This window comes from Lemur catta, unplaced genomic scaffold (assembly GCF_020740605.2).
Source record: "Lemur catta isolate mLemCat1 unplaced genomic scaffold, mLemCat1.pri scaffold_179_ctg1, whole genome shotgun sequence".
NCBI classification, from domain to species: domain Eukaryota; kingdom Metazoa; phylum Chordata; class Mammalia; order Primates; family Lemuridae; genus Lemur; species Lemur catta.
The window spans coordinates 1-24,451 of NW_025423797.1; the positions used below are offsets into that span (position 1 = coordinate 1).

The 24,451-nt window shown below is 53.8% G+C and overlaps 4 non-coding genes and 5 pseudogenes across 4 annotated transcripts; all 9 read right to left on the reverse strand.

Annotated features, from left to right (window-relative positions):
• Positions 1 to 1,807: 1,807 nt before the first annotated feature.
• Positions 1,808 to 1,930, reverse strand: LOC123629601 (annotated as a pseudogene).
• A 3,458-nt stretch (positions 1,931 to 5,388) lies between these two features.
• LOC123629591 lies at positions 5,389 to 5,507 on the reverse strand. The gene has a single exon (XR_006732122.1). It is a non-coding gene; the product is annotated as a 5S ribosomal RNA (ribosomal RNA).
• A 1,199-nt stretch (positions 5,508 to 6,706) lies between these two features.
• Positions 6,707 to 6,827, reverse strand: LOC123629594 (annotated as a pseudogene).
• Positions 6,828 to 10,277: 3,450 nt separating this feature from the next.
• Positions 10,278 to 10,396, reverse strand: LOC123629602. The gene has a single exon (XR_006732125.1). It is a non-coding gene; the product is annotated as a 5S ribosomal RNA (ribosomal RNA).
• A 1,199-nt stretch (positions 10,397 to 11,595) lies between these two features.
• Positions 11,596 to 11,716, reverse strand: LOC123629595 (annotated as a pseudogene).
• Positions 11,717 to 15,166: 3,450 nt separating this feature from the next.
• On the reverse strand, positions 15,167 to 15,285 carry LOC123629604. The gene has a single exon (XR_006732126.1). It is a non-coding gene; the product is annotated as a 5S ribosomal RNA (ribosomal RNA).
• Positions 15,286 to 16,485: 1,200 nt separating this feature from the next.
• Positions 16,486 to 16,606, reverse strand: LOC123629596 (annotated as a pseudogene).
• A 3,470-nt stretch (positions 16,607 to 20,076) lies between these two features.
• LOC123629605 lies at positions 20,077 to 20,195 on the reverse strand. Its single transcript, XR_006732127.1, has one exon. It is a non-coding gene; the product is annotated as a 5S ribosomal RNA (ribosomal RNA).
• Positions 20,196 to 21,394: 1,199 nt separating this feature from the next.
• LOC123629597 lies at positions 21,395 to 21,515 on the reverse strand (annotated as a pseudogene).
• Between the last annotated feature and the right edge of the window lie 2,936 nt (positions 21,516 to 24,451).

Sequence of the window (24,451 nt, forward strand, 5' to 3'; positions counted from 1 at the left end):
CTATCAACACCCTGGTCTTGCTCGTGACTTTCCAAAGAATGTTTCTACTTCTTAAGCCTTCAGAATATTTTCTAAAGATTTAGACGTTTGAAAAGTGTCTCTAGATGTCTTCGCATCTGGATTCTTGAATTATGTTACCGTGAACGAATAGCCAACTGTTTAGATTCTCTTCTTCTGCATATGTGGATAGGGTCCAATTTTTCCTTTCCTAGGGTGGTAACGTGGTCATCTCCTTGGACAACTTTAGACTGTGTCCTGAATTCAGAGCCGGTCGGTCAGAAGTTCCGGAGGCCCGGACCTGCGGCAGGTGTGTGAGGGGCGACAGCCTCGGGACTGAGCCTCCACATCTCCAATCTGACCCTCTCTCCAGGGGCCACGGGGCAGGGTCCGGGCCGGCCGGGGGCGGGAGCCGGGGCGGGCGCGGAGGGCGAAGGCCCCCCCCTCCCCTTCCCAGCCCAGGGGGGCGGGACAGAAAAAGAGGCAGAGCAAAAAGCCTACGGCACCCGGGATTCCCAGGCGGTCTCCCATCCAAGTACTAACCGGGCCCGACCCTGATCGGGCGCGTTCAGGGTGGTCTGGCCGTAGACGACGGTGGCCGCCCCCCGGGACGCCTCAAGAGGCCGAGCTGCTGGGACGCGTCCCTCCCTGCGCCGTCGGGTCCCTCCCGCCGCCCTGGCCCATCGCTAGCCCACCTGCCAGTATCGGGGTGGGGTTGGGGGGCCAGGCGGGGCCTGACGGGGTTTCGCGCGCGCACCCCCCCACCCCCACCCAAACCACGGGCGCACCACCGTCCCACACCCCGAGGAGCAGACCCACGGGCACGCGCGCAGGGGACAGGCTTCCACGCGTGGGGGCGGAGGGCCAGAGCCGGAGAGTGCGGGAGACAGGGCCCTCCGCCGGCCCACGCGATGGGGCACGGTGGGGAGGGGCTTTGGGGCGGGGCCGGCGACGAGGAGGCAGGGCCGCGCCTGCCGCCGGTCCTTCACCCGGAGGTCCTGAAGACCTGCAGTGTCCCCCCCCACCCCCGCCACCCCACCCCCGTCTGGGGAGGACCCTTCTGCCCCGATTCCCCTCAGGGCCTGCGTGTGGCAGCAGCCCCCGCGCGGGGGCGGGGGGCGGCGGGGCGGGCCAGAGCCCGCTATCCTGTGGCCCGGTGGGGTGGGGTTTGGGGGTGGGAAGCCACGGGTCGGGGGGCCGGTGGGTGGTTTGGGTTTGGCTGCGTGCGCTCCGTGTGCTGTTGTGCGTCCTCTCTGCCCGGGTGGCCGGAAACTCGCCCTGTGCGGCGCGCCGGTGTGTCTCTCGGGAGCCCCGGCGGTGGCGAGGAGCCCGCCCGGCGTGAGGCCCGGGCCCGAGGCCCGGGTGTGCGGCGGAGAGGAAGTGCACGGTCGGCCGGGGGTCCGGGGGCCCAGGACAAGGTTTGCCGCCGTGGGCTGTCCCGCGCCGGGGTGTACGCGACGTCCCGGAGTGCGGGGCGGGGGGGTGCGGGGTGTGGGGGAGAGGAGACCCAGCGGCACTCAGGGATCCCGCCCGCCCGCCCGGCCCGGTAGTGGGGGCCCAGGGCTGGGGCTCCGCTGCCGGCCGAACAGGAACGGAACGGCTGGGACGCTCTGCCGCTGCCGCCACCTGGCGGTGGTGTTTGCAGCGGGGGAGAGGGGGAGGACGCCCTGGGCGGGGGCAGCGGGCCGCGCCGGCGGGGGGGGCGGGGGTGGAGTGCCAGGGGCCGAGGGCGAAAGTGGAGGCGGGCACAGAACGCCGGGGCGCCCCCACCCCCGTCCCCTCGGCGGGGCGGGACAAAAGAAGAGGCAAAAGCCTGCAGCACCTGGTATTCCCCAGGCGGTCTCCCATCCAAGTACTAACCGGGCCCCCCGACCCTGCTTAGCTTCCCAGATCAGACGAGATCGGGCACGTTCAGGGTGCTATGGCCCTAGACGGCGGCGGCTGTCCCCGGACGCCTCAAGAGGCCCGAGCTGCTACGCGGCCCTCCCGGCCCAGCGCCCCCCACCCGACCCCCGTGCCCTCCTGCTGCCCAGTAGCCTTCAGAGCCTCGCTCTCTAGCTGCTACATACACACCAAACACTCAACACTTTGCCACAAACACATACACCAATGACAACAAAAATCAAACACTCAATAGCAACATCTATTCAAAGCACGGAGGACACAAACGGGAGGGCAATGTGTGACTTGTGAGATTCTACAGACGTCAGGAGCCCACATGAAGGCTCAGGGAAATATTCCAAAGGAGTGTGACGTGGCTCAGAGCTCCTTGGACATGAGCAGACTGGCTTCGGCGGACGGCAGCTCTTACATTTTCACAGTGGAGCAGCCGGAAAAGTAGAAAGTTCCTTCCTCGCCTTTCCTACTTCATGCAGTGGGAACCAGTCCACGGTTCTATGGTGCATGGCTACGATTATTCTGTGGGATCCTGCAAAGAAGAAATGCTGTTGGTGTCTTTGGGGACTGGGAATTTGGGGTGTGAGAGGAAGAGGTGAAATCGATCAAGTCATGTAAAAAAAACCTCTCAGTTCTCCGTTTGAACTTGGATTATCAGTGGAAACTCAATGTGTTTTCCTGTAATTTTTTTTTCTTTTCTTCCTTTATTTATGTATTTATTTATTTATTTATTTTTAGTTTTTCCACGGAAAAGTGCCGAGACATAGGTGCGAACTCAACAGTAGTGCATTTCAGCAGCATCTAGATCGTGGTCTCCGCCAACCATCGTTATTAAACGGTCCTAAGACTTACTGGAGACATAGGGCTGACTTGAAGTCTGGGGCGGGAAACGGACGCTTCTTGTACTGGGAAGCGTGGATGCTATGAATATCCAACAGGACGAGGGTCACGTCAAAAGACACAGGAACCAGAATGAGTAGACTCCCGTTTGCCAAACACAGGACGGTTTGATCGCCAGTAAGTATAATAATTGCAAGATATTGAAACACATTAGATACGTTTAAATCCGCGATGAAACCCCTCACAATGCGAAAGTAACTCGGGTCACTGCGGACAGCGGTAGGAAACAAAGGGAAATGGTGACAACCGGGGCTGCCCCCGACTAGTCGCGATGTATGGACACTCTTTCAAAAGACATCTCAACCCCTCACAAGGTAGGTACTGTATTTGGACTGGATCCAAAGAAACTGAAATGAGCGTGTGTGTCTCAGGGAAACGCAAACATTGAGTACTTGCTGTTATCTCTAATACGGTGAAATTTTTAGATGGAATAATGTGGCTGTGAGTACACTGAAAAATGGAAGAAAGCCTCTACCTTTGATAGAAACATATTGACTTTTTATCGATGGAGGGATATCATTAAGGGGATCATGAACTTAAGGTAGGAGGGGTATAAAGGAAACAAGATCTGGCCAGGGGTTGGTGATTTCTTGAGTCAGGGGAGTGAGAAAATATTCTACTATTCTGTCCGATTTTGTTTCTATTTCAAATTTCCCATCATGAAAAGTTTCCAAAGATACCATGAACAGGATCAAAAACAAGCTGCAAACAGGACAAGGTATCTGTAGCCCATATAATTGGCAAAATGTTACTGTTACAGAATATCTATGTTTTATATGCTTAATGCGCCTTTGGCCCTGTGTCCTCATTATTAGTCAAGGAAATACGGAATAAAAAATGAAGCCAGATATAGTTTCCAACTCACCGGATTGAGGAAACTTAAGAAACTGATCACTGTGTTGGCTTTGAGGAAAACTCTTGCACTCACCCTGCTGATATGGGAGGCGAAATTATAGAACCATTTGGAAAACAATGCAGCATAAATGGATATGAATAAACACTGGCATAATTCAGGAGCAAGCATATTCTCTGAGTAGCACGTACCAGAGAGAAGATAGGGCACATGTGACCAGGAAGCATCTAGGGTAATCCTCACGGGAGCCCCTTGTACACGGACCTAGTCAAAGATCGCATAAAGATACTTCGACTGATTCGTGCAGTGCCATTCTCTAGCAGCGCTGATGAACTGCAGCTTCCTGTGTAAGCAAGGAGTATTCTCCAAACAGAAGGTTTCCCCTGGCACACAAGTTACCCAGAAGGAATCCAGAATCGTTCCACATGTATTCTATAAACTGTGAAATTAACAAACTACCTCAATGAGATAGTCCTATAACAGAGAGCAAAAACTTTCAAAGGAAAAGCCAGGAAAAGGATGACAGTCGAGATGGGATTTGTTTGGGAGAAGCGTTTCTGTGGTTCCACGCCTTGAGAAAAAGATACCCAGCGGCTTCCGACATATGCATCAACTCCCATTTTTATAAGGTGAGTGGTGGGGTTTTGGTACGGTTAATTCGATTTAATATAATAATCATACTGATAATCATGATCATTATTATCATTCTTTAACATACCCCTTTCCCAAATTAAAAGAAAAAGAGAAAGAAGCAGATAGTAAGTTTCTAGTTATACACCCTGCTTAAATTGGATTATTTATTAATTTGGGGGAAATGATTAGTTTGGGGACTCTGTGTCCGTCTATCGAGGACTACGGGATAGCCTCTCCATGGATTTGAGCCATCATGTACGTTTTTACTAAGTTTTCCATCGAAGTTGGCACCTTTGCCCCGTAGGTGCCGCGTAGATTTTCTGTGACTTTGAGTGTTATCCTTTTGAAAGATTGCATTCATTAGTGTGTATTGGCGAGGAAATAAGAAACATCGAAACTATCGATGGAATGTTGATTTCACCTAGAGCTATCTTGCTGGACTCCCCTAGGATTTCTACAGGTCTCCCGTGCATAGGGGAAAACATTCTACTTTGAGAACCGTAGGAGGTGAGGAAAATGAAGAAAGGTGATTTTCCTTTCCCACATATTATTAGTGTTTTCCCTTGTTGTAGTACATTTTTGGAGCGTCTCTTGCAGGATCGAACGGAAGGATTTCCTATCAACACCCTGGTCTTGCTCGTGACTTTCCAAAGAATGTTTCTACTTCTTAAGCCTTCAGAATATTTTCTAAAGATTTAGACGTTTGAAAAGTGTCTCTAGATGTCTTCGCATCTGGATTCTTGAATTATGTTACCGTGAACGAATAGCCAACTGTTTAGATTCTCTTCTTCTGCATATGTGGATAGGGTCCAATTTTTCCTTTCCTAGGGTGGTAACGTGGTCATCTCCTTGGACAACTTTAGACTGTGTCCTGAATTCAGAGCCGGTCGGTCAGAAGTTCCGGAGGCCCGGACCTGCGGCAGGTGTGTGAGGGGCGACAGCCTCGGGGACTGAGCCTCCACATCTCCAATCTGACCCTCTCTCCAGGGGCCACGGGGCAGGGTCCGGGCCGGCCGGGGGGCGGGAGCCGGGGCGGGCGCGGAGGGCGAAGGCCCCCCCCTCCCCTTCCCAGCCCAGGGGGGCGGGACAGAAAAAGAGGCAGAGCAAAAAGCCTACGGCACCCGGGATTCCCAGGCGGTCTCCCATCCAAGTACTAACCGGGCCCGACCCTGCTTAGCTTCCGAGATCAGACGAGATCGGGCGCGTTCAGGGTGGTCTGGCCGTAGACGACGGTGGCCGCCCCCCGGACGCCTCAAGAGGCCGAGCTGCTGGGACGCGTCCCTCCCTGCGCCGTCGGGTCCCTCCCGCCGCCCTGGCCCATCGCTAGCCCACCTGCCAGTATCGGGGTGGGGTTGGGGGGCCAGGCGGGGCCTGACGGGTTTCGCGCGCGCACCCCCCCACCCCCACCCAAACCACGGGCGCACCACCGTCCCACACCCCGAGGAGCAGACCCACGGGCACGCGCGCAGGGACAGGCTTCCACGCGTGGGGGCGGAGGGCCAGAGCCGGAGAGTGCGGGAGACAGGGCCCTCCGCCGGCCCACGCGAGGGCACGGTGGGGAGGGGCTTTGGGGCGGGGCCGGCACGAGGAGGCAGGGCCGCGCCTGCCGCCGGTCCTTCACCCGGAGGTCCTGAAGACCTGCAGTGTCCCCCCCACCCCGCCACCCCACCCCCGTCTGGGGAGGACCGTTCTGCCCCGATTCCCCTCAGGGCCTGCGTGTGGCAGCAGCCCCCGCGCGGGGGCGGGGGGCGGCGGGGCGGGCCAGAGCCCGCTATCCTGTGGCCCGGTGGGGTGGGGTTTGGGGTGGGAAGCCACGGGTCGGGGGGCCGGTGGGTGGTTTGGGTTTGGCTGCGTGCGCTCCGTGTGCTGTTGTGCGTCCTCTCTGCCCGGGTGGCCGGAAACTCGCCCTGTGCGGCGCGCCGGTGTGTCTCTCGGGAGCCCCGGCGGTGGCGAGGAGCCCGCCCGGCGTGAGGCCCGGGCCCGAGGCCCGGGTGTGCGGCGGAGAGGAAGTGCACGGTCGGCCGGGGGTCCGGGGGCCCAGGACAAGGTTTGCCGCCGTGGGCTGTCCCGCGCCGGGTGTACGCGACGTCCCGGAGTGCGGGGCGGGGGGTGCGGGGTGTGGGGGAGAGGAGACCCAGCGGCACTCAGGGATCCCGCCGCCCGCCCGGCCCGGTGTGGGGCCCAGGGCTGGGGCTCCGCTGCCGGCCGAACAGGAACGGAACGGCTGGGACGCTCTGCCGCTGCCGCCACCTGGCGGTGGTGTTGCAGCGGGGGAGAGGGGAGGACGCCCTGGGCGGGGGCAGCGGGCCGCGCCGGCGGGGGGGCGGGGGAGTGCCAGGGGCCGAGGGCGAAAGTGGAGGCGGGCACAGAACGCCGGGGCGCCCCCACCCCCGTCCCCTCGGCGGGCGGGACAAAAGAAGAGGCAAAAGCCTGCAGCACCTGGTATTCCCAGGCGGTCTCCCATCCAAGTACTAACCGGGCCCCCGACCCTGCTTAGCTTCCCAGATCAGACGAGATCGGGCACGTTCAGGGTGCTATGGCCCTAGACGGCGGCGGCTGTCCCCGGACGCCTCAAGAGGCCGAGCTGCTACGCGGCCCTCCCGGCCCAGCGCCCCCCACCCGACCCCGTGCCCTCCTGCTGCCCAGTAGCCTTCAGAGCCTCGCTCTCTAGCTGCTACATACACACCAAACACTCAACACTTTGCCACAAACACATACACCAATGACAACAAAAATCAAACACTCAATAGCACATCTATTCAAAGCACGGAGGACACAAACGGGAGGGCAATGTGTGACTTGTGAGATTCTACAGACGTCAGGAGCCCACATGAAGGCTCAGGGAAATATTCCAAAGGAGTGTGACGTGGCTCAGAGCTCCTTGGACATGAGCAGACTGGCTTCGGCGGACGGCAGCTCTTACATTTTCACAGTGGAGCAGCCGGAAAAGTAGAAAGTTCCTTCCTCGCCTTTCCTACTTCATGCAGTGGGAACCAGTCCACGGTTCTATGGTGCATGGCTACGATTATTCTGTGGGATCCTGCAAAGAAGAAATGCTGTTGGTGTCTTTGGGGACTGGGAATTTGGGTGTGAGAGGAAGAGGTGAAATCGATCAAGTCATGTAAAAAAAACCTCTCAGTTCTCCGTTTGAACTTGGATTATCAGTGGAAACTCAATGTGTTTTCCTGTAATTTTTTTTTCTTTTCTTCCTTTATTTATGTATTTATTTATTTATTTATTTTTAGTTTTTCCACGGAAAGTGCCGAGACATAGGTGCGAACTCAACAGTAGTGCATTTCAGCAGCATCTAGATCGTGGTCTCCGCCAACCATCGTTATTAAACGGTCCTAAGACTTACTGGAGACATAGGCTGACTTGAAGTCTGGGGCGGGAAACGGACGCTTCTTGTACTGGGAAGCGTGGATGCTATGATATCCAACAGGACGAGGGTCACGTCAAAAGACACAGGAACCAGAATGAGTAGACTCCCGTTTGCCAAACACAGGACGGTTTGATCGCCAGTAAGTATAATAATTGCAAGATATTGAAACACATTAGATACGTTTAAATCCGCGATGAAACCCCTCACAATGCGAAAGTAACTCGGGTCACTGCGGACAGCGGTAGGAAACAAAGGGAAATGGTGACAACCGGGGCTGCCCCCGACTAGTCGCGATGTATGGACACTCTTTCAAAAGACATCTCAACCCCTCACAAGGTAGGTACTGTATTTGGACTGGATCCAAAGAAACTGAAATGAGCGTGTGTGTCTCAGGGAAACGCAAACATTGAGTACTTGCTGTTATCTCTAATACGGTGAAATTTTTAGATGGAATAATGTGGCTGTGAGTACACTGAAAAATGGAAGAAAGCCTCTACCTTTGATAGAAACATATTGACTTTTTATCGATGGAGGGATATCATTAAGGGGATCATGAACTTAAGGTAGGAGGGGTATAAAGGAAACAAGATCTGGCCAGGGGTTGGTGATTTCTTGAGTCAGGGGAGTGAGAAAATATTCTACTATTCTGTCCGATTTTGTTTCTATTTCAAATTTCCCATCATGAAAAGTTTCCAAAGATACCATGAACAGGATCAAAAACAAGCTGCAAACAGGACAAGGTATCTGTAGCCCATATAATTGGCAAAATGTTACTGTTACAGAATATCTATGTTTTATATGCTTAATGCGCCTTTGGCCCTGTGTCCTCATTATTAGTCAAGGAAATACGGAATAAAAAATGAAGCCAGATATAGTTTCCAACTCACCGGATTGAGGAAACTTAAGAAACTGATCACTGTGTTGGCTTTGAGGAAAACTCTTGCACTCACCCTGCTGATATGGGAGGCGAAATTATAGAACCATTTGGAAAACAATGCAGCATAAATGGATATGAATAAACACTGGCATAATTCAGGAGCAAGCATATTCTCTGAGTAGCACGTACCAGAGAGAAGATAGGGCACATGTGACCAGGAAGCATCTAGGGTAATCCTCACGGGAGCCCCTTGTACACGGACCTAGTCAAAGATCGCATAAAGATACTTCGACTGATTCGTGCAGTGCCATTCTCTAGCAGCGCTGATGAACTGCAGCTTCCTGTGTAAGCAAGGAGTATTCTCCAAACAGAAGGTTTCCCCTGGCACACAAGTTACCCAGAAGGAATCCAGAATCGTTCCACATGTATTCTATAAACTGTGAAATTAACAAACTACCTCAATGAGATAGTCCTATAACAGAGAGCAAAAACTTTCAAAGGAAAAGCCAGGAAAAGGATGACAGTCGAGATGGGATTTGTTTGGGAGAAGCGTTTCTGTGGTTCCACGCCTTGAGAAAAAGATACCCAGCGGCTTCCGACATATGCATCAACTCCCATTTTTATAAGGTGAGTGGTGGGGTTTTGGTACGGTTAATTCGATTTAATATAATAATCATACTGATAATCATGATCATTATTATCATTCTTTAACATACCCCTTTCCCAAATTAAAAGAAAAAGAGAAAGAAGCAGATAGTAAGTTTCTAGTTATACACCCTGCTTAAATTGGATTATTTATTAATTTGGGGGAAATGATTAGTTTGGGGACTCTGTGTCCGTCTATCGAGGACTACGGGATAGCCTCTCCATGGATTTGAGCCATCATGTACGTTTTTACTAAGTTTTCCATCGAAGTTGGCACCTTTGCCCCGTAGGTGCCGCGTAGATTTTCTGTGACTTTGAGTGTTATCCTTTTGAAAGATTGCATTCATTAGTGTGTATTGGCGAGGAAATAAGAAACATCGAAACTATCGATGGAATGTTGATTTCACCTAGAGCTATCTTGCTGGACTCCCCTAGGATTTCTACAGGTCTCCCGTGCATAGGGGAAAACATTCTACTTTGAGAACCGTAGGAGGTGAGGAAAATGAAGAAAGGTGATTTTCCTTTCCCACATATTATTAGTGTTTTCCCTTGTTGTAGTACATTTTTGGAGCGTCTCTTGCAGGATCGAACGGAAGGATTTCCTATCAACACCCTGGTCTTGCTCGTGACTTTCCAAAGAATGTTTCTACTTCTTAAGCCTTCAGAATATTTTCTAAAGATTTAGACGTTTGAAAAGTGTCTCTAGATGTCTTCGCATCTGGATTCTTGAATTATGTTACCGTGAACGAATAGCCAACTGTTTAGATTCTCTTCTTCTGCATATGTGGATAGGGTCCAATTTTTCCTTTCCTAGGGTGGTAACGTGGTCATCTCCTTGGACAACTTTAGACTGTGTCCTGAATTCAGAGCCGGTCGGTCAGAAGTTCCGGAGGCCCGGACCTGCGGCAGGTGTGTGAGGGGCGACAGCCTCGGGGACTGAGCCTCCACATCTCCAATCTGACCCTCTCTCCAGGGGCCACGGGGCAGGGTCCGGGCCGGCCGGGGGCGGGAGCCGGGGCGGGCGCGGAGGGCGAAGGCCCCCCCCTCCCCTTCCCAGCCCAGGGGGGCGGGACAGAAAAAGAGGCAGAGCAAAAAGCCTACGGCACCCGGGATTCCCAGGCGGTCTCCCATCCAAGTACTAACCGGGCCCGACCCTGCTTAGCTTCCGAGATCAGACGAGATCGGGCGCGTTCAGGGTGGTCTGGCCGTAGACGACGGTGGCCGCCCCCCGGACGCCTCAAGAGGCCGAGCTGCTGGGACGCGTCCCTCCCTGCGCCGTCGGGTCCCTCCCGCCGCCCTGGCCCATCGCTAGCCCACCTGCCAGTATCGGGGTGGGGTTGGGGGGCCAGGCGGGGCCTGACGGGTTTCGCGCGCGCACCCCCCCACCCCCACCCAAACCACGGGCGCACCACCGTCCCACACCCCGAGGAGCAGACCCACGGGCACGCGCGCAGGGACAGGCTTCCACGCGTGGGGGCGGAGGGCCAGAGCCGGAGAGTGCGGGAGACAGGGCCCTCCGCCGGCCCACGCGAGGGCACGGTGGGGAGGGGCTTTGGGGCGGGGCCGGCACGAGGAGGCAGGGCCGCGCCTGCCGCCGGTCCTTCACCCGGAGGTCCTGAAGACCTGCAGTGTCCCCCCCACCCCGCCACCCCACCCCCGTCTGGGGAGGACCCTTCTGCCCCGATTCCCCTCAGGGCCTGCGTGTGGCAGCAGCCCCCGCGCGGGGGCGGGGGGCGGCGGGGCGGGCCAGAGCCCGCTATCCTGTGGCCCGGTGGGGTGGGGTTTGGGGTGGGAAGCCACGGGTCGGGGGGCCGGTGGGTGGTTTGGGTTTGGCTGCGTGCGCTCCGTGTGCTGTTGTGCGTCCTCTCTGCCCGGGTGGCCGGAAACTCGCCCTGTGCGGCGCGCCGGTGTGTCTCTCGGGAGCCCCGGCGGTGGCGAGGAGCCCGCCCGGCGTGAGGCCCGGGCCCGAGGCCCGGGTGTGCGGCGGAGAGGAAGTGCACGGTCGGCCGGGGGTCCGGGGGCCCAGGACAAGGTTTGCCGCCGTGGGCTGTCCCGCGCCGGGTGTACGCGACGTCCCGGAGTGCGGGGCGGGGGGTGCGGGGTGTGGGGGAGAGGAGACCCAGCGGCACTCAGGGATCCCGCCGCCCGCCCGGCCCGGTGTGGGGCCCAGGGCTGGGGCTCCGCTGCCGGCCGAACAGGAACGGAACGGCTGGGACGCTCTGCCGCTGCCGCCACCTGGCGGTGGTGTTGCAGCGGGGGAGAGGGGAGGACGCCCTGGGCGGGGGCAGCGGGCCGCGCCGGCGGGGGGGCGGGGGAGTGCCAGGGGCCGAGGGCGAAAGTGGAGGCGGGCACAGAACGCCGGGGCGCCCCCACCCCCGTCCCCTCGGCGGGCGGGACAAAAGAAGAGGCAAAAGCCTGCAGCACCTGGTATTCCCAGGCGGTCTCCCATCCAAGTACTAACCGGGCCCCCGACCCTGCTTAGCTTCCCAGATCAGACGAGATCGGGCACGTTCAGGGTGCTATGGCCCTAGACGGCGGCGGCTGTCCCCGGACGCCTCAAGAGGCCGAGCTGCTACGCGGCCCTCCCGGCCCAGCGCCCCCCACCCGACCCCGTGCCCTCCTGCTGCCCAGTAGCCTTCAGAGCCTCGCTCTCTAGCTGCTACATACACACCAAACACTCAACACTTTGCCACAAACACATACACCAATGACAACAAAAATCAAACACTCAATAGCACATCTATTCAAAGCACGGAGGACACAAACGGGAGGGCAATGTGTGACTTGTGAGATTCTACAGACGTCAGGAGCCCACATGAAGGCTCAGGGAAATATTCCAAAGGAGTGTGACGTGGCTCAGAGCTCCTTGGACATGAGCAGACTGGCTTCGGCGGACGGCAGCTCTTACATTTTCACAGTGGAGCAGCCGGAAAAGTAGAAAGTTCCTTCCTCGCCTTTCCTACTTCATGCAGTGGGAACCAGTCCACGGTTCTATGGTGCATGGCTACGATTATTCTGTGGGATCCTGCAAAGAAGAAATGCTGTTGGTGTCTTTGGGGACTGGGAATTTGGGTGTGAGAGGAAGAGGTGAAATCGATCAAGTCATGTAAAAAAAACCTCTCAGTTCTCCGTTTGAACTTGGATTATCAGTGGAAACTCAATGTGTTTTCCTGTAATTTTTTTTTCTTTTCTTCCTTTATTTATGTATTTATTTATTTATTTATTTTTAGTTTTTCCACGGAAAGTGCCGAGACATAGGTGCGAACTCAACAGTAGTGCATTTCAGCAGCATCTAGATCGTGGTCTCCGCCAACCATCGTTATTAAACGGTCCTAAGACTTACTGGAGACATAGGCTGACTTGAAGTCTGGGGCGGGAAACGGACGCTTCTTGTACTGGGAAGCGTGGATGCTATGATATCCAACAGGACGAGGGTCACGTCAAAAGACACAGGAACCAGAATGAGTAGACTCCCGTTTGCCAAACACAGGACGGTTTGATCGCCAGTAAGTATAATAATTGCAAGATATTGAAACACATTAGATACGTTTAAATCCGCGATGAAACCCCTCACAATGCGAAAGTAACTCGGGTCACTGCGGACAGCGGTAGGAAACAAAGGGAAATGGTGACAACCGGGGCTGCCCCCGACTAGTCGCGATGTATGGACACTCTTTCAAAAGACATCTCAACCCCTCACAAGGTAGGTACTGTATTTGGACTGGATCCAAAGAAACTGAAATGAGCGTGTGTGTCTCAGGGAAACGCAAACATTGAGTACTTGCTGTTATCTCTAATACGGTGAAATTTTTAGATGGAATAATGTGGCTGTGAGTACACTGAAAAATGGAAGAAAGCCTCTACCTTTGATAGAAACATATTGACTTTTTATCGATGGAGGGATATCATTAAGGGGATCATGAACTTAAGGTAGGAGGGGTATAAAGGAAACAAGATCTGGCCAGGGGTTGGTGATTTCTTGAGTCAGGGGAGTGAGAAAATATTCTACTATTCTGTCCGATTTTGTTTCTATTTCAAATTTCCCATCATGAAAAGTTTCCAAAGATACCATGAACAGGATCAAAAACAAGCTGCAAACAGGACAAGGTATCTGTAGCCCATATAATTGGCAAAATGTTACTGTTACAGAATATCTATGTTTTATATGCTTAATGCGCCTTTGGCCCTGTGTCCTCATTATTAGTCAAGGAAATACGGAATAAAAAATGAAGCCAGATATAGTTTCCAACTCACCGGATTGAGGAAACTTAAGAAACTGATCACTGTGTTGGCTTTGAGGAAAACTCTTGCACTCACCCTGCTGATATGGGAGGCGAAATTATAGAACCATTTGGAAAACAATGCAGCATAAATGGATATGAATAAACACTGGCATAATTCAGGAGCAAGCATATTCTCTGAGTAGCACGTACCAGAGAGAAGATAGGGCACATGTGACCAGGAAGCATCTAGGGTAATCCTCACGGGAGCCCCTTGTACACGGACCTAGTCAAAGATCGCATAAAGATACTTCGACTGATTCGTGCAGTGCCATTCTCTAGCAGCGCTGATGAACTGCAGCTTCCTGTGTAAGCAAGGAGTATTCTCCAAACAGAAGGTTTCCCCTGGCACACAAGTTACCCAGAAGGAATCCAGAATCGTTCCACATGTATTCTATAAACTGTGAAATTAACAAACTACCTCAATGAGATAGTCCTATAACAGAGAGCAAAAACTTTCAAAGGAAAAGCCAGGAAAAGGATGACAGTCGAGATGGGATTTGTTTGGGAGAAGCGTTTCTGTGGTTCCACGCCTTGAGAAAAAGATACCCAGCGGCTTCCGACATATGCATCAACTCCCATTTTTATAAGGTGAGTGGTGGGGTTTTGGTACGGTTAATTCGATTTAATATAATAATCATACTGATAATCATGATCATTATTATCATTCTTTAACATACCCCTTTCCCAAATTAAAAGAAAAAGAGAAAGAAGCAGATAGTAAGTTTCTAGTTATACACCCTGCTTAAATTGGATTATTTATTAATTTGGGGGAAATGATTAGTTTGGGGACTCTGTGTCCGTCTATCGAGGACTACGGGATAGCCTCTCCATGGATTTGAGCCATCATGTACGTTTTTACTAAGTTTTCCATCGAAGTTGGCACCTTTGCCCCGTAGGTGCCGCGTAGATTTTCTGTGACTTTGAGTGTTATCCTTTTGAAAGATTGCATTCATTAGTGTGTATTGGCGAGGAAATAAGAAACATCGAAACTATCGATGGAATGTTGATTTCACCTAGAGCTATCTTGCTGGACTCCCCTAGGATTTCTACAGGTCTCCCGTGCATAGGGGAAAACATTCTACTTTGAGAACCGTAGGAGGTGAGGAAAATGAAGAAAGGTGATTTTCCTTTCCCACATATTATTAGTGTTTTCCCTTGTTGTAGTACATTTTTGGAGCGTCTCTTGCAGGATCGAACGGAAGGATTTCCTATCAACACCCTGGTCTTGCTCGTGACTTTCCAAAGAATGTTTCTACTTCTTAAGCCTTCAGAATATTTTCTAAAGATTTAGACGTTTGAAAAGTGTCTCTAGATGTCTTCGCATCTGGATTCTTGAATTATGTTACCGTGAACGAATAGCCAACTGTTTAGATTCTCTTCTTCTGCATATGTGGATAGGGTCCAATTTTTCCTTTCCTAGGGTGGTAACGTGGTCATCTCCTTGGACAACTTTAGACTGTGTCCTGAATTCAGAGCCGGTCGGTCAGAAGTTCCGGAGGCCCGGACCTGCGGCAGGTGTGTGAGGGGCGACAGCCTCGGGGACTGAGCCTCCACATCTCCAATCTGACCCTCTCTCCAGGGGCCACGGGGCAGGGTCCGGGCCGGCCGGGGGCGGGAGCCGGGGCGGGCGCGGAGGGCGAAGGCCCCCCCCTCCCCTTCCCAGCCCAGGGGGGCGGGACAGAAAAAGAGGCAGAGCAAAAAGCCTACGGCACCCGGGATTCCCAGGCGGTCTCCCATCCAAGTACTAACCGGGCCCGACCCTGCTTAGCTTCCGAGATCAGACGAGATCGGGCGCGTTCAGGGTGGTCTGGCCGTAGACGACGGTGGCCGCCCCCCGGACGCCTCAAGAGGCCGAGCTGCTGGGACGCGTCCCTCCCTGCGCCGTCGGGTCCCTCCCGCCGCCCTGGCCCATCGCTAGCCCACCTGCCAGTATCGGGGTGGGGTTGGGGGGCCAGGCGGGGCCTGACGGGTTTCGCGCGCGCACCCCCCCACCCCCACCCAAACCACGGGCGCACCACCGTCCCACACCCCGAGGAGCAGACCCACGGGCACGCGCGCAGGGACAGGCTTCCACGCGTGGGGGCGGAGGGCCAGAGCCGGAGAGTGCGGGAGACAGGGCCCTCCGCCGGCCCACGCGAGGGCACGGTGGGGAGGGGCTTTGGGGCGGGGCCGGCACGAGGAGGCAGGGCCGCGCCTGCCGCCGGTCCTTCACCCGGAGGTCCTGAAGACCTGCAGTGTCCCCCCCACCCCGCCACCCCACCCCCGTCTGGGGAGGACCGTTCTGCCCCGATTCCCCTCAGGGCCTGCGTGTGGCAGCAGCCCCCGCGCGGGGGCGGGGGGCGGCGGGGCGGGCCAGAGCCCGCTATCCTGTGGCCCGGTGGGGTGGGGTTTGGGGTGGGAAGCCACGGGTCGGGGGGCCGGTGGGTGGTTTGGGTTTGGCTGCGTGCGCTCCGTGTGCTGTTGTGCGTCCTCTCTGCCCGGGTGGCCGGAAACTCGCCCTGTGCGGCGCGCCGGTGTGTCTCTCGGGAGCCCCGGCGGTGGCGAGGAGCCCGCCCGGCGTGAGGCCCGGGCCCGAGGCCCGGGTGTGCGGCGGAGAGGAAGTGCACGGTCGGCCGGGGGTCCGGGGGCCCAGGACAAGGTTTGCCGCCGTGGGCTGTCCCGCGCCGGGTGTACGCGACGTCCCGGAGTGCGGGGCGGGGGGTGCGGGGTGTGGGGGAGAGGAGACCCAGCGGCACTCAGGGATCCCGCCGCCCGCCCGGCCCGGTGTGGGGCCCAGGGCTGGGGCTCCGCTGCCGGCCGAACAGGAACGGAACGGCTGGGACGCTCTGCCGCTGCCGCCACCTGGCGGTGGTGTTGCAGCGGGGGAGAGGGGAGGACGCCCTGGGCGGGGGCAGCGGGCCGCGCCGGCGGGGGGGGCGGGGGAGTGCCAGGGGCCGAGGGCGAAAGTGGAGGCGGGCACAGAACGCCGGGGCGCCCCCACCCCCGTCCCCTCGGCGGGCGGGACAAAAGAAGAGGCAAAAGCCTGCAGCACCTGGTATTCCCAGGCGGTCTCCCATCCAAGTACTAACCGGGCCCCCGACCCTGCTTAGCTTCCCAGATCAGACGAGATCGGGCACGTTCAGGGTGCTATGGCCCTAGACGGCGGCGGCTGTCCCCGGACGCCTCAAGAGGCCGAGCTGCTACGCGGCCCTCCCGGCCCAGCGCCCCCCACCCGACCCCGTGCCCTCCTGCTGCCCAGTAGCCTTCAGAGCCTCGCTCTCTAGCTGCTACATACACACCAAACACTCAACACTTTGCCACAAACACATACACCAATGACAACAAAAATCAAACACTCAATAGCACATCTATTCAAAGCACGGAGGACACAAACGGGAGGGCAATGTGTGACTTGTGAGATTCTACAGACGTCAGGAGCCCACATGAAGGCTCAGGGAAATATTCCAAAGGAGTGTGACGTGGCTCAGAGCTCCTTGGACATGAGCAGACTGGCTTCGGCGGACGGCAGCTCTTACATTTTCACAGTGGAGCAGCCGGAAAAGTAGAAAGTTCCTTCCTCGCCTTTCCTACTTCATGCAGTGGGAACCAGTCCACGGTTCTATGGTGCATGGCTACGATTATTCTGTGGGATCCTGCAAAGAAGAAATGCTGTTGGTGTCTTTGGGGACTGGGAATTTGGGTGTGAGAGGAAGAGGTGAAATCGATCAAGTCATGTAAAAAAAACCTCTCAGTTCTCCGTTTGAACTTGGATTATCAGTGGAAACTCAATGTGTTTTCCTGTAATTTTTTTTTCTTTTCTTCCTTTATTTATTTATTTATTTATTTATTTATTTATTTATTTATTTATTTATTTTTAGTTTTTCCACGGAAAGTGCCGAGACATAGGTGCGAACTCAACAGTAGTGCATTTCAGCAGCATCTAGATCGTGGTCTCCGCCAACCATCGTTATTAAACGGTCCTAAGACTTACTGGAGACATAGGCTGACTTGAAGTCTGGGGCGGGAAACGGACGCTTCTTGTACTGGGAAGCGTGGATGCTATGATATCCAACAGGACGAGGGTCACGTCAAAAGACACAGGAACCAGAATGAGTAGACTCCCGTTTGCCAAACACAGGACGGTTTGATCGCCAGTAAGTATAATAATTGCAAGATATTGAAACACATTAGATACGTTTAAATCCGCGATGAAACCCCTCACAATGCGAAAATAACTCGGGTCACTGCGGACAGCGGTAGGAAACAAAGGGAAATGGTGACAACCGGGGCTGCCCCCGACTAGTCGCGATGTATGGACACTCTTTCAAAAGACATCTCAACCCCTCACAAGGTAGGTACTGTATTTGGACTGGATCCAAAGAAACTGAAATGAGCGTGTGTGTCTCAGGGAAACGCAAATATTGAGTACTTGCTGTTATCTCTAATACGGTGAAATTTTTAGATGGAATAATGTGGCTGTGAGTACACTGAAAAATGGAAGAAAGCCTCTACCTTTGATAGAAACATATTGACTTTTTATCGATGGAGGGATATTATTAAGGGGATCATGAACTTAAGGTAGGAGGGGTATAAAGGAAACAAGATCTGGCCAGGGGTTGGTGATTTCTTGAGTCAGGGGAGTGAGAAAATATTCTACTATTCTGTCCGATTTTGTTTCTATTTCAAATTTCCCATCATGAAAAGTTTCCAAAGATACCATGAACAGGATCAAAAACAAGCTGCAAACAGGACAAGGTATCTGTAGCCCATATAATTGGCAAAATGTTACTGTTACAGAATATCTACGTTTTATATGCTTAATGCGCCTTTGGCCCTGTGTCCTCATTATTAGTCAAGGAAATACGGAATAAAAAATGAAGCCAGATATAGTTTCCAACTCACCGGATTGAGGAAACTTAAGAAACTGATCACTGTGTTGGCTTTGAGGAAAACTCTTGCACTCACCCTGCTGATATGGGAGGCGAAATTATAGAACCATTTGGAAAACAATGCAGCATAAATGGATATGAATAAACACTGGCATAATTCAGGAGCAAGCATATTCTCTGAGTAGCACGTACCAGAGAGAAGATAGGGCACATGTGACCAGGAAGCATCTAGGGTAATCCTCACGGGAGCCCCTTGTACACGGACCTAGTCAAAGATCGCATAAAGATACTTCGACTGATTCGTGCAGTGCCATTCTCTAGCAGTGCTGATGAACTGCAGCTTCCTGTGTAAGCAAGGAGTATTCTCCAAACAGAAGGTTTCCCCTGGCACACAAGTTACCCAGAAGGAATCCAGAATCGTTCCACATGTATTCTATAAACTGTGAAATTAACAAACTACCTCAATGAGATAGTCCTATAACAGAGAGCAAAAACTTTCAAAGGAAAAGCCAGGAAAAGGATGACAGTCGAGATGGGATTTGTTTGGGAGAAGCGTTTCTGTGGTTCCACGCCTTGAGAAAAAGATACCCAGCGGCTTCCGACATATGCATCAACTCCCATTTTTATAAGGTGAGTGGTGGGGTTTTGGTACGGTTAATTCGATTTAATATAATAATCATACTGATAATCATGATCATTATTATCATTCTTTAACATACCCCTTTCCCAAATTAAAAGAAAAAGAGAAAGAAGCAGATAGTAAGTTTCTAGTTATACACCCTGCTTAAATTGGATTATTTATTAATTTGGGGGAAATGATTAGTTTGGGGACTCTGTGTCCGTCTATCGAGGACTACGGGATAGCCTCTCCATGGATTTGAGCCATCATGTACGTTTTTACTAAGTTTTCCATCGAAGTTGGCACCTTTGCCCCGTAGGTGCCGCGTAGATTTTCTGTGACTTTGAGTGTTATCCTTTTGAAAGATTGCATTCATTAGTGTGTATTGGCGAGGAAATAAGAAACATCGAAACTATCGATGGAATGTTGATTTCACCTAGAGCTATCTTGCTGGACTCCCCTAGGATTTCTACAGGTCTCCCGTGCATAGGGGAAAACATTCTATTTTGAGAACCGTAGGAGGTGAGGAAAATGAAGAAAGGTGATTTTCCTTTCCCACATATTATTAGTGTTTTCCCTTGTTGTAGTACATTTTTGGAGCGTCTCTTGCAGGATCGAACGGAAGGATTTCCTATCAACACCCTGGTCTTGCTCGTGACTTTCCAAAGAATGTTTCTACTTCTTAAGCCTTCAGAATATTTTCTAAAGATTTAGACGTTTGAAAAGTGTCTCTAGATGTCTTCGCATCTGGATTCTTGAATTATGTTACCGTGAACGAATAGCCAACTGTTTAGATTCTCTTCTTCTGCATATGTGGATAGGGTCCAATTTTTCCTTTCCTAGGGTGGTAACGTGGTCATCTCCTTGGACAACTTTAGACTGTGTCCTGAATTCAGAGCCGGTCGGTCAGAAGTTCCGGAGGCCCGGACCTGCGGCAGGTGTGTGAGGGGCGACAGCCTCGGGGACTGAGCCTCCACATCTCCAATCTGACCCTCTCTCCAGGGGCCACGGGGCAGGGTCCGGGCCGGCCGGGGGCGGGAGCCGGGGCGGGCGCGGAGGGCGAAGGCCCCCCCCTCCCCTTCCCAGCCCAGGGGGGCGGGACAGAAAAAGAGGCAGAGCAAAAAGCCTACGGCACCCGGGATTCCCAGGCGGTCTCCCATCCAAGTACTAACCGGGCCCGACCCTGCTTAGCTTCCGAGATCAGACGAGATCGGGCGCGTTCAGGGTGGTCTGGCCGTAGACGACGGTGGCCGCCCCCCGGACGCCTCAAGAGGCCGAGCTGCTGGGACGCGTCCCTCCCTGCGCCGTCGGGTCCCTCCCGCCGCCCTGGCCCATCGCTAGCCCACCTGCCAGTATCGGGGTGGGGTTGGGGGGCCAGGCGGGGCCTGACGGGTTTCGCGCGCGCACCCCCCCACCCCCACCCAAACCACGGGCGCACCACCGTCCCACACCCCGAGGAGCAGACCCACGGGCACGCGCGCAGGGACAGGCTTCCACGCGTGGGGGCGGAGGGCCAGAGCCGGAGAGTGCGGGAGACAGGGCCCTCCGCCGGCCCACGCGAGGGCACGGTGGGGAGGGGCTTTGGGGCGGGGCCGGCACGAGGAGGCAGGGCCGCGCCTGCCGCCGGTCCTTCACCCGGAGGTCCTGAAGACCTGCAGTGTCCCCCCCACCCCGCCACCCCACCCCCGTCTGGGGAGGACCGTTCTGCCCCGATTCCCCTCAGGGCCTGCGTGTGGCAGCAGCCCCCGCGCGGGGGCGGGGGGCGGCGGGGCGGGCCAGAGCCCGCTATCCTGTGGCCCGGTGGGGTGGGGTTTGGGGTGGGAAGCCACGGGTCGGGGGGCCGGTGGGTGGTTTGGGTTTGGCTGCGTGCGCTCCGTGTGCTGTTGTGCGTCCTCTCTGCCCGGGTGGCCGGAAACTCGCCCTGTGCGGCGCGCCGGTGTGTCTCTCGGGAGCCCCGGCGGTGGCGAGGAGCCCGCCCGGCGTGAGGCCCGGGCCCGAGGCCCGGGTGTGCGGCGGAGAGGAAGTGCACGGTCGGCCGGGGGTCCGGGGGCCCAGGACAAGGTTTGCCGCCGTGGGCTGTCCCGCGCCGGGTGTACGCGACGTCCCGGAGTGCGGGGCGGGGGGTGCGGGGTGTGGGGGAGAGGAGACCCAGCGGCACTCAGGGATCCCGCCGCCCGCCCGGCCCGGTGTGGGGCCCAGGGCTGGGGCTCCGCTGCCGGCCGAACAGGAACGGAACGGCTGGGACGCTCTGCCGCTGCCGCCACCTGGCGGTGGTGTTGCAGCGGGGGAGAGGGGAGGACGCCCTGGGCGGGGGCAGCGGGCCGCGCCGGCGGGGGGGCGGGGGAGTGCCAGGGGCCGAGGGCGAAAGTGGAGGCGGGCACAGAACGCCGGGGCGCCCCCACCCCCGTCCCCTCGGCGGGCGGGACAAAAGAAGAGGCAAAAGCCTGCAGCACCTGGTATTCCCAGGCGGTCTCCCATCCAAGTACTAACCGGGCCCCCGACCCTGCTTAGCTTCCCAGATCAGACGAGATCGGGCACGTTCAGGGTGCTATGGCCCTAGACGGCGGCGGCTGTCCCCGGACGCCTCAAGAGGCCGAGCTGCTACGCGGCCCTCCCGGCCCAGCGCCCCCCACCCGACCCCGTGCCCTCCTGCTGCCCAGTAGCCTTCAGAGCCTCGCTCTCTAGCTGCTACATACACACCAAACACTCAACACTTTGCCACAAACACATACACCAATGACAACAAAAATCAAACACTCAATAGCACATCTATTCAAAGCACGGAGGACACAAACGGGAGGGCAATGTGTGACTTGTGAGATTCTACAGACGTCAGGAGCCCACATGAAGGCTCAGGGAAATATTCCAAAGGAGTGTGACGTGGCTCAGAGCTCCTTGGACATGAGCAGACTGGCTTCGGCGGACGGCAGCTCTTACATTTTCACAGTGGAGCAGCCGGAAAAGTAGAAAGTTCCTTCCTCGCCTTTCCTACTTCATGCAGTGGGAACCAGTCCACGGTTCTATGGTGCATGGCTACGATTATTCTGTGGGATCCTGCAAAGAAGAAATGCTGTTGGTGTCTTTGGGGACTGGGAATTTGGGTGTGAGAGGAAGAGGTGAAATCGATCAAGTCATGTAAAAAAAACCTCTCAGTTCTCCGTTTGAACTTGGATTATCAGTGGAAACTCAATGTGTTTTCCTGTAATTTTTTTTTCTTTTCTTCCTTTATTTATTTATTTATTTATTTATTTATTTTTAGTTTTTCCACGGAAAGTGCCGAGACATAGGTGCGAACTCAACAGTAGTGCATTTCAGCAGCATCTAGATCGTGGTCTCCGCCAACCATCGTTATTAAACGGTCCTAAGACTTACTGGAGACATAGGCTGACTTGAAGTCTGGGGCGGGAAACGGACGCTTCTTGTACTGGGAAGCGTGGATGCTATGATATCCAACAGGACGAGGGTCACGTCAAAAGACACAGGAACCAGAATGAGTAGACTCCCGTTTGCCAAACACAGGACGGTTTGATCGCCAGTAAGTATAATAATTGCAAGATATTGAAACACATTAGATACGTTTAAATCCGCGATGAAACCCCTCACAATGCGAAAGTAACTCGGGTCACTGCGGACAGCGGTAGGAAACAAAGGGAAATGGTGACAACCGGGGCTGCCCCCGACTAGTCGCGATGTATGGACACTCTTTCAAAAGACATCTCAACCCCTCACAAGGTAGGTACTGTATTTGGACTGGATCCAAAGAAACTGAAATGAGCGTGTGTGTCTCAGGGAAACGCAAACATTGAGTACTTGCTGTTATCTCTAATACGGTGAAATTTTTAGATGGAATAATGTGGCTGTGAGTACACTGAAAAATGGAAGAAAGCCTCTACCTTTGATAGAAACATATTGACTTTTTATCGATGGAGGGATATTATTAAGGGGATCATGAACTTAAGGTAGGAGGGGTATAAAGGAAACAAGATCTGGCCAGGGGTTGGTGATTTCTTGAGTCAGGGGAGTGAGAAAATATTCTACTATTCTGTCCGATTTTGTTTCTATTTCAAATTTCCCATCATGAAAAGTTTCCAAAGATACCATGAACAGGATCAAAAACAAGCTGCAAACAGGACAAGGTATCTGTAGCCCATATAATTGGCAAAATGTTACTGTTACAGAATATCTATGTTTTATATGCTTAATGCGCCTTTGGCCCTGTGTCCTCATTATTAGTCAAGGAAATACGGAATAAAAAATGAAGCCAGATATAGTTTCCAACTCACCGGATTGAGGAAACTTAGGAAACTGATCACTGTGTTGGCTTTGAGGAAAACTCTTGCACTCACCCTGCTGATATGGGAGGCGAAATTATAGAACCATTTGGAAAACAATGCAGCATAAATGGATATGAATAAACACTGGCATAATTCAGGAGCAAGCATATTCTCTGAGTAGCACGTACCAGAGAGAAGATAGGGCACATGTGACCAGGAAGCATCTAGGGTAATCCTCACGGGAGCCCCTTGTACACGGACCTAGTCAAAGATCGCATAAAGATACTTCGACTGATTCGTGCAGTGCCATTCTCTAGCAGCGCTGATGAACTGCAGCTTCCTGTGTAAGCAAGGAGTATTCTCCAAACAGAAGGTTTCCCCTGGCACACAAGTTACCCAGAAGGAATCCAGAATCGTTCCACATGTATTCTATAAACTGTGAAATTAACAAACTACCTCAATGAGATAGTCCTATAACAGAGAGCAAAAACTTTCAAAGGAAAAGCCAGGAAAAGGATGACAGTCGAGATGGGATTTGTTTGGGAGAAGCGTTTCTGTGGTTCCACGCCTTGAGAAAAAGATACACAGCGGCTTCCGACATATGCATCAACTCCCATTTTTATAAGGTGAGTGGTGGGGTTTTGGTACGGTTAATTCGATTTAATATAATAATCATACTGATAATCATGATCATTATTATCATTCTTTAACATACCCCTTTCCCAAATTAAAAGAAAAAGAGAAAGAAGCAGATAGTAAGTTTCTAGTTATACACCCTGCTTAAATTGGATTATTTATTAATTTGGGGGAAATGATTAGTTTGGGGACTCTGTGTCCGTCTATCGAGGACTACGGGATAGCCTCTCCATGGATTTGAGCCATCATGTACGTTTTTACTAAGTTTTCCATCGAAGTTGGCACCTTTGCCCCGTAGGTGCCGCGTAGATTTTCTGTGACTTTGAGTGTTATCCTTTTGAAAGATTGCATTCATTAGTGTGTATTGGCGAGGAAATAAGAAACATCGAAACTATCGATGGAATGTTGATTTCACCTAGAGCTATCTTGCTGGACTCCCCTAGGATTTCTACAGGTCTCCCGTGCATAGGGGAAAACATTCTATTTTGAGAACCGTAGGAGGTGAGGAAAATGAAGAAAGGTGATTTTCCTTTCCCACATATTATTAGTGTTTTCCCTTGTTGTAGTACATTTTTGGAGCGTCTCTTG